At 41.5% G+C, this 8,231-nt stretch overlaps 1 pseudogene; it reads left to right on the top strand.

Annotated features, from left to right (window-relative positions):
- Positions 1-5,329: 5,329 nt before the first annotated feature.
- Positions 5,330-7,960, top strand: LOC133254460 (nucleolin-like; annotated as a pseudogene).
- The last annotated feature ends 271 nt before the right edge of the window (positions 7,961-8,231 follow it).

The following is an 8,231-nucleotide window of genomic DNA, read 5'->3' as shown; positions in this document are numbered from 1 at the left end:
AAGAGGGACACTTCTCTCTGTCAGCAATCTTAATCAAGGGCGGCAATCAACACGGTCATACTTTGTTTCTTTATGATTACAAGATGAACTTGATACTTTCTGATTTGAATAATTACACTCTATTTAATTCTTCTCCCTGCAGTCAGGTGGAAAAAAGCTGAAAAGGGCTTTTGCTAATTCTAAAACTTGACTAAATAGCAGGGGGTAGAGAACACATAATGGAATTATGTGGACAGAAAGAGGATCAAATCCCACCCACTGGACACAGGTTCTATGCTTGGGTCAGGAAGATTCCCCTGGAGAAGGGAATGGCAACCCATTCCAGTGTTCTTGCCTGAAGAATCCCACGGACAGAGGAGCCTGGTGGGCTACAGTCCAAGGGATCAAAAAGAGTCAGACACGACTGAGTGATTTTCACTTTCTATAGTATAGTCAATAGTATGGACTATGGAATAGAATATAAATATATTTATAAATCGTTATGACTTCAAGGCATATAATAGCAGGAGACCCTGGATTTGGGAGCAAATGGGATGAGTTAAGTTCTGGGGTTCTTGTTAACTCATTGATAGAGGCAATGAGATCTATAGAAGATGGGTCTGGTCCCACTCTATGTAACCCCACTGATCCATGCTGATGGGATTAGAAGTCAGCTCCCTTATACTGGGGTTTGTTCTTGACACCTGTTAGAAGATTAAACTGAAACACCAGTGCTGTCTTGAGGTCTGACAGTGGAATTGAAGTGTTTCAGGAAGCACGTGTCACCGTCTGCATGGCGGGGTCTGCTCAAATGTGAAGATGCGAATAGTGGTCCTCGATGAGGTCCTCCTCAGAAAAGTCCTGTTTGTTTTCCTTTCGGAATTCTTATTATTTGGATGTTGGGTCCTCCTGGAATGATCTCCTAATTTTCTTGCCTTTTTTCCTACATTTTCTTTTCTGGCCAGTTCTACCTGTTCTTTCTGAAAGATTCCTCATGTTTATATGTTTTTACATTTGTATGGATAACAAGAGTGATATTTAAAAACTTTTTTGCTTAAAAAGAAAGAGCATCTAGTAGTTGTATTATTAGTGCAAGATTTTATTTTTTTCTCCCAGAGAATATTATCATTTCTTCCATGCTTTCTTTTCCACGAATTAGCTCTCTCTCTCTCTCTTTTTCAAATCTTTCTCTTTTTTCTTTAGGTACTAAGATACAAATTATTATCTCTGTGTTCTGGAGAAAGAGCTTGTCAATTGATGGACCTAACCAAAGGAGACTGAGTAAGGACCCAAATGTTTTGCTGGACTTCTGTCAAAAAATTAATCCATATAGATATTTTCTTTAGGCATTTGATTTTTCCAAAGGAAAATATATTTCAGGGTCCTTAGGAAGAGAAATAGTGAAAGAGATCTAAAGTATATGCACTTCAATGTAATTCCTGTTTTTAATAAGAAAGGTTAGTCCCTATCCTTTATTGTGTCTTTTTCTCTCTAGTTCTATTTATGCAGAGAAGAAACTTCCCGCCTTTATGAGAGAGGTGATAGTTGTCTATTAGAACAGGTGGGAAAAAAAAAAGAAACTTCATCGAAGAAATCTATGCATTTCTTAAGGAAATGTGTAATAAGCATCCTAGTTTTTGCTCCATCCTCTACCACATCCTGAGGTTTATGGAGTTTCTAACTCCTTAGCCCTTAAGAGCTCTGCCCTGTAAATTATCTTGCTGCTAAATTACATTGCCTTTTCCTGGCTGTGGATTCCAGCTTTCTCAGTTCTGTGAAGCCTTTTACTGCTAATACATCTGCTTCCCCAATTTTTATTTTCTATTTTATTTATTTAAAAGAAAAATGCTTGGAGTATAATTGCTTTACAAGGTTGTGTTAGTTTCTGCTGTACAACGAAGTCAATCAGCTCTATGCATACATATATCTCCTCCCTCTCACCACCCACCATCCCACCCCTCTAAGTCATCACAGAGCACCGAGCTGAGCTCCCTGTGCTACACCACAGATTCTCACTGGCTAGCTATTTTACATCAGTAGTGTATTTATGTCAAATCAAATCTCCCAGTGCAGCCCACCCCTCTCCTCCCCGCTACACCCCCACCCTGCACTCCCGTGTTCACATGTCGGTTCTCTAGTCTGTATTTCCAACCTCGAAAAACGTACTGTTCTTTTTTACATGCTCTCTTCTCCTGTGCTTTTTGATTTGTGGTGCATTTATTTTTATAACTGTACTATTGTTTTTAATGGGATATTTGAATAAGGCAACGATCTGTGCATGTGTTTACATTGCCTTTTTTTTCATATTCCCTTTGCCCGGTAACAAGTAGAATCTGGATTGTAATATGAATACCCTTCTTAGGGGTCCTGTGGCAGTGAGTGAGCCCTGGAGGTAATGTTCATTTGGCCATATCACTGTGATGATGCATTTGCCACTGCTCTGGAGACCACAGATAAAACCAAGAAGATAATTATGTGGATTTTGCAGTTCTATCCAAGGAAAGGTGATTGATAGCCCTGTCCTACTGAATCCTGTGTATAAATGTCATCATTATCGACATTTTACAGCATTGCCAGCTGAACCTCACATAGGATAATTTAACAAGGTTGCTAATGGAGAAACACACATTTGTCCCAGGTCTCTTTGAACCCAGAGACCATCTTCTTCACATGATATATCCTCCTTGACAACCTCAAACTACCCTTCATTACCTACTTAGGAGAAATTGTCTGAAATACATTATAATTGAGTGAATTTGCCTGAAATTATAATTACTATAATTTTGAGTCCTGAGTTTCCTGCACTTTGTTTAGCATAAAACAGTCTTATAAAGTTGGAGAAGGACATGTCAACCCACTCCAGTATTCTTGCCTGGAGAATCCTGTGGATGGAGGAGCCTGGTGGGCTGCTGTTCATAGGGTCACACACAGTTGGACATGACTGAAGCAACTTAGCATGCATGCATGCATTGGAGAAGGAAATGGTAGCCCACTCCAGTATTCTTGCCTGGAGAATCCCAGGAATGGAGGAGCCTGGTGGGCTGCCGTCTATGGGGTCACACAGACTCAGACACGATTGAAGTGACTTAGCAGCAGCAGCAGTCTTATAAAATAGTATAAAAATTATTCAATATTCGTATTAAATACCATATAATATTAAAGTATAGGAGGCTTGGATGGTAGAGTCCGCCTGCAATGCAGAAGACAAGGGCTCAATCCCTGGAAGGGAAGATCCCCTGGAGAAGGGAATGACAACCCACTCCAGTACTCTTCCCATGGACAGAGGAGCCTGAGGGGCTATAGTCCACGGGGTCTGAGTCATACACAACTGATAGAGGGTTTATATTAAAGTGTTGTGGGAAATCACACTAATGATTTTTAAACCTCCTAGGCACCACTATCCTAACGAGCCCCAGGTTAGCGATTTGTGAACTGTTTCCTGAGGTGTGCTTTACACACTTGGTAGTGGTGATAGGAATGGACAGAGTAAGGAAAGAACATGAGAATATGGACCACATGCTTATTTTATGCCTATTCATCATATCCCAAGACAACATCCTCAGTTCACTTCCGGCTGAGAGACTGAAAATAAATATAAAATAATAGAAGACAATTCCCATCCTCAAAAGAAGTAGACTACCTTAAAACCAATGTAAGTACTTGAAACATTTGCAAGTGATTTTCATGCCTGCAAAGCAGGAGACCTGGGTTCGATCACTGGGTTGGGAAGATCCCCTGGATAAGGGAAAGTCTACCCACTCTAGTATTCTGGCCTGGAGAATTCCATGGACTATACAGTCTATGGGGTCGCAAAGAGTTGGACACGACTGAGCTACTTTCACTTTCACTTTTCACACCAGAGGCAAGACAGATGTGGTGCCATAATTCAGCCATAATTCATTATGAATTTATAATTCATAATGAGAGGAAGAATCTTTGAGGAGATGGTGATTACTCCATCTACAAATTGGATTTACATGCTTGTATATTCTCATAGCGCCTCTCCATCAAATCTATCACACCCTAAATGGCATTACAAAAACAAATTCTATTTTTCTAATGAATTTTTCATGTTTCTCTCTTCTGTTTACTGCAAACATGGGTTTCTCATCAGTGAGGGCAGCACACTTGTTCTTTAAAGTAAATTTGAATTGAAATTCCAGAAGAAAAGTGGGTGGCAAATGCCTGGCAAGGTAAATAATTTGATGAGACATAAAAGATAATGAAATTTCAGCCACTTTCACTGGACCTTGAAAGTTTAATTCTACCCAGAAGTATTGGAGAAAGAAAATGAGGCAGCATAAGTTAAAATTGCAAAATTAATCCTTGCAAAAGCAAAAAGTAGGATGATTTACTAATGGAAGTTCTCATTTGTGAGCCAGTGATAGCAATTTTTTTTTTTAATATAATAGCTAGAATCTGGATTGTGATCTATTTTTACCATTTCTGTCTGGCTTTTGTTTTCAATGTTTAAAGAATGTACAGAAAGGCCATCGTCACCTTTCCAGAGGTGATTACTGGGCAGGCTGTCTTTTGCTTCAGTCTCGAGTGCTAGCTGGCAGCCAGGCTTAAGCACTTAGGGATCATTGGCTGCCATCAATGGTGCTTAGGGTCCTCCGGGCTCGTTTGCGCCACTCTCTCACCACACACTCTGCCATCATAAGCCGCCATCATGGTAAAGCTCACAATTCAGTTCAGTTCAGTTCAGCCACTCAGTCATGTCCGACTTTTTGCAACCCCTTGAACCACAGCACACCAGACCTCCCTGTCCATCATTAACTCCTGGAGTCCACCCAAACCCACGTCCATTGTGTCAGTGATGCCATCCAACCATCTCATCCTCTGTCATCCCCTTCTCCTCCTGCCCTCAATCTTTCCCAGCATCAGGGTCTTTTCAAATGAGTCAGCTCTCCGCATCAGGTGGCCAAAGTATTGGAGTTTCAGCTTCAACATCATTCCTTCCAATGAACACCCAGGACCGATCTCCTTTAGGATGGACTGGTTGAATCTCCTTGCAGTTCAAGGGACTCTCAAGAGTCTTCTCCAACACCACAGTTCAAAAGCATCAATTCTTTGGCACTCAGCCTTCTTCACAGTCCAACTCTCACATCCATACATGACCGCTGGAAAAACCATAGTCTTGACTAGATGGACCTTTGTTGGCAAAGTAATGTCTCTGCTTTTTAATATGCTGTCTAGGTGGGTCATAACTTTCCTTCCAAGAAGCAAGTGTCTTTTAATTTCATGGCTGCAGTCACCATCTGCAGTGATTTTGGAGCCCAGAAAAATAAAGTCAGCCACTGTTTCCACTGTTTCCTTATGTATTTGTCATGAAGTGATGGGACCGGATGCCATGATCTTAGTTTTCTGAATGCTGAGCTTTAAGCTTGCAAAGGCTGGTAAAAATCAAGGTGACTCCAAGAAAATGGCTCCTCCTCCTCCTTCACTAAGAAGATAGTGAAGATGAGCAAACGTCAGAAGATCAAGAGGATGAGAGAAGTGGAGAAGAGGTTGTTATCCCTCAAAAAAAGAAAAAAAAAAGAAAAAAAAGGCAAGAAGGCTACCACAACTCCAGCAAAGAAGATGATGGCTTCCCCAACAAAAAAAGTTTGCAGTTGCCTCACCGGCAAAGAAAGCAGTTGTCACCCCTGGCAAAAAAAAAGGCAGTGGCTACACCAGCCAAGAAGACAGTTACACCTGCCAAAGCAGTAGTGATGCCTGCCAAAAGAGGAAGCCACCCCAAGCAAAGCATTGGTAGCAACCGCTGGTAAGAAGGGAGCAGCTGCTCCAGCCAAGGGAGCAAAGAATGGCAAGAATGCCAAGAAAGAAGACAGTGATGAGGAAGATGAAGATGACAGTGAAGAGGAAGACAAAGATGATGAAGAAGAGGATGAGCCAGCACTGAGGAAAGCAGCTGCTTTTGGTGCTGCTCTTGCCACAGATGATGAGGATGAGGAGGAGGAGGAGGGTGACTCTGAAAAAGAACCTATGGAGATTGTATCAACCAAAGGAAAGAAAGCTCCAGCAAAAGGTGTTCCTGTGAAGGCCAAGAGCACTGCTGAAGATGAAGAGGATGATGAGGAGGAGGAGGAGGAAGAGGATGACAATGATGATGAGGAGGAGGAGGAAGAGGATGACAATGATGATGAGGAGGAAGATGAGGAAGAGCCTGTCAAAGAAGCACCTGAAAAGGAAAGAAGGAAATGGCCAAAAAAAAAGCAGCTCCTGAAGCCAAGAAACAAAAAGTAGAAGGCACAGAACCAACTACATCTTTCAATCTCTTTGTTGGAAACCTGAACTTCAATAAATCTGCTCTTGAAAACGGGTATCAGTGACCTTTTTGCTAAAAATGATCTTGCTATTGTCGATGTCAGAATTGGTATGTCTAGGAAATTTGGCTATGTGGATTTTGAATCTGCTGAAGACCTGGAAAAAACCTTGGAACTCACTAGTTTAAAAGTCTTTGGCAACAAAATTAAACTAGGAAAACCAAAGGGAAAAGACAGTAAGAAAGATTGCGATGCGAGAACACTTTTGGCTAAAAATCTGCCCTGCAAAGTTACTCAGAATGATTTAAAAGAAGTGTTTGAAGATGCTGTGGAGATCAGATTAGTCAACAAGGATGGAAAGAGTAAAGGGATTGCTTATATGGAATTCAAGACAGAAGCTGATGAAGAAAAAAACCTTGGAAGAAAAGCAGGGAACAGAAATGGACGGGCGATCCATTTTCTCTGTCCTACACCGGAGAGAAAGGTCAAAGTCAAGACCATAGAGGTGAAAGAATCACACTTGGAGTGGTGAATCAAAAACCCTGGTTTTAAGCAACCTCTCCTATAGTGCAACAGAAGAAACTCTTCAGGAAGTATTTGAGAGGGCAACTCGTATCAAGATGCCACAGAACCAAAATAGCAAATCTAAAAGGTATGCATTTATAGAATTTGGTTCACTTAAAGATGTAAAAGAAGCTCTACATTCATGTAATAAAAGGGAAATTGAGGGCAGAGCCATAAGACTGGAGTTGCAAGGACCCAGGGGATCACCGAATGTAAAAAGCCAGCCATCAAAAACTCTTTGTCAAAGGTCTCTCTGAGGATACCACAGAAGAGACGTTAGTCATTTGATGGCTCTATTTGAGCAAGGATAGTCACTGACTGGGAGACTAGATCCTCCAAAGGGTTTGGTTTTGTAGACTTCAACAGTGAGGAAGATAGACAAAGCTGCCAAGGAGACCATGAAAGATGGTGAAATTGATGGAAGCAAAGTCACTTTGGACTGGGCCAAACCTAAGGGTGAAGATGGCTTTGGTGGCCGAGGAGGAGGCAGAGGTGGCTTTGGAGGCCGAGGTGGTGGCAGAGGCCAGGGAGGCTTTGAAGTCCGAGGAGGCTTCCAAGGAGGCAGAGGAGGAGGAGGCGACCACAAACCACAAGGAAAGAAAACGAAGTTTGAATAATTTCTTCTCTCTCCCTCTTCCATTCGAAACAAAAGACTCGGGTTTTTACTCTATTACCTGATCAATGACAGAGCCTTCTGAGGACATTCCAAGACAGTATACAGCCCTGTGGGCTACTTGGAAATCCATATAGATAACATTTCAAGGGAGATAACCCTGTTGGTGTTGACTGGATATTCGTATAAACTTTTTAGAGGTGAGTGATAGAGCTAACCCTTATCTGTAAATTTTGAACTTATATTGTTTCTTCCCGTGTACAAAACCATTTTTTTCCTATGCAGTTTTTTGTTTTTTCCATTAGGGGGTTGTAAAGGAAAGCAGAATGTTTTATTGATTTTTGCTTCAGCAATTTGGGGACAAATTAAAAGTCCTAGAACTTTGGGAGAAAAACAAAAAAAGAATGTACAGAAGGAACTCACTCCAAACATGATCGGGTACATGACAGAACTTTATCTCCACCTCCCCTGCCTCTTATCCATTTGTTGTGATTAAGTCACTAAGTCGTGTCCGACTCCTTGCAACCCCATGGACTGCAGCATGCCAGGATTCCCTCTCCTTCACTGTCTCCCAGAGTTTGCTTAAACTCAGGTCCATTGTGTCAGTGATGTATTAACCATCTCATCCTCTGTTACCCCTTCTTCTCCTGCCCTCAATCTTTCCCAGCATCAGGGTCTTATCCTTTAGCCTAGTGGTAATAAAGATCACAGAGTTGCTTGAAGAGAACCAGAGGCCATGTTTCTATAATGCTCCTTTTTGTCTTTGCTTCTCTTTCTTATTTTCACAATATTGTAAGCTTTATCTC

This window comes from Bos javanicus, chromosome 9 (genome assembly GCF_032452875.1).
Source record: "Bos javanicus breed banteng chromosome 9, ARS-OSU_banteng_1.0, whole genome shotgun sequence".
NCBI lineage: Eukaryota > Metazoa > Chordata > Mammalia > Artiodactyla > Bovidae > Bos > Bos javanicus.
This window is presented reverse-complemented; position numbering and strand designations above follow the sequence as displayed.